This window comes from Limulus polyphemus, unplaced genomic scaffold (genome assembly GCF_000517525.1).
Source record: "Limulus polyphemus unplaced genomic scaffold, Limulus_polyphemus-2.1.2 Scaffold20063, whole genome shotgun sequence".
Taxonomy (NCBI): domain Eukaryota; kingdom Metazoa; phylum Arthropoda; class Merostomata; order Xiphosura; family Limulidae; genus Limulus; species Limulus polyphemus.
In genome coordinates, this window is record NW_013685673.1 from 1 (window position 1) to 1431 (window position 1431).

General features: G+C 30.6%; 1 long non-coding RNA gene across 1 annotated transcript; it reads right to left on the minus strand.

Moving 5' to 3' along the window:
- Positions 1-320: 320 nt before the first annotated feature.
- Positions 321-1425, minus strand: LOC111084382. The gene is made up of 2 exons (XR_002609528.1): positions 1220-1425; positions 321-1175 (listed from the first exon to the last, which is right to left on the minus strand). It is a non-coding gene; the product is annotated as an uncharacterized LOC111084382 (long non-coding RNA).
- Between the last annotated feature and the right edge of the window lie 6 nt (positions 1426-1431).

The following is a 1431-nucleotide window of genomic DNA, read 5'->3' on the forward strand; positions in this document are numbered from 1 at the left end:
GTTTGTTTGTTATATGATGATATTACATCCATATTGCGACCGCTTCGTCTATATTTGTTTGTTACATAATGTATTACATTTATAGCGGGACCCGTTTCGTCTCTATTTGTTTGTTATATGATGATATTATTTGTGTTAAATTATAATACTACGTCCACAGCGGGACCAGTTTCATCTATATACGTTTATGTTACTTGTTTTTTACATCGTGATATTAGGTTTCTCGATGGATTATGACTCGATTGGACTTGATGTATTTTCAATATACAGTATATTAATATTACATCCGTACTGATGTTTTTAATGTTGATATCTCATGCTGATACACAATCAGACAAACATACTTTTCTGATATTTAACAAATAATTTATTTTCCACCGCCACCTCTGAAACACAATCTTTTTTTTTTATTTGAACAATTACATAGTTTAATTGTTAATGATTACTTCTACCATCCCTAATGAGTTCTCTAGTTTCAGTACCTTTATAGCAAGTTATTCCCAAAAAAACTACCAGTCTGTCCAATTCTAGAACTTTCCACAATTAAGTGAACCGTAAAAAATGATGAAATTATGGTTACTCACACTGCATGTTTACTTGTAAGATTATTACTACACCGATAGTTTGGCACATACACAGAAACTGGTCAGTTAAATAGAAATAATTCTCATTGGTAAACTATAAAAAAAATTGAAAATCCAACTTTTTTTTCATTTTAAAATTTTGCATCATGATGAATTTTTCGCGATACACTTTCAAATCTTATGCGCCGTTTCTAGACCTTAAAATTCACGTGTCAAAGTTTAAAACACTTAACTTGCAGCGACTTAAAGCACTGTCAAAAGCATTAAATTAGTATACTTAAGGCCTTCTACTGGGACAACCCTACTTTCACTGTATCTGTTGTCAAATTACCCGTTTCTCTCTTCATATCATTAAGCATCACACCGTTTCTAAATACTTCACAATTAATTCTATTAATTTTTACTCTTTTGATGTCCTTAACTGAGATTGCATGTTAAATTTAAGTCACATATTCTTTTTAATTAACTTTGATAAACCGAGATCTAGGGCAAAAGAAACACATTTGTACTTTGATTTGTAAAATCTGACAAATTTAAGTAAATGATAAGAGGACATGCTACACTACATTCTTCACCCAGCATATGTAATACCTTCATCATGCTACACTACATTCTTCACCCAGCATATGTAATACCTTCATCATACGTTAGGGAAGAGTCCAAAAAGTATTAGTGATAAACTGACTACATTCTTCACCCAGCATATGTAATACCTTCATCATACGTTAGGGAAGAGTCCAAAAAGTATTAGTGATAAACTGACAAAAAACAACATCTGGAAACAATAAATATTAATTAAAGCTTATAATTCTATGCTTGTTTTTTTGTTTGTTTGTTTTTAAATTAT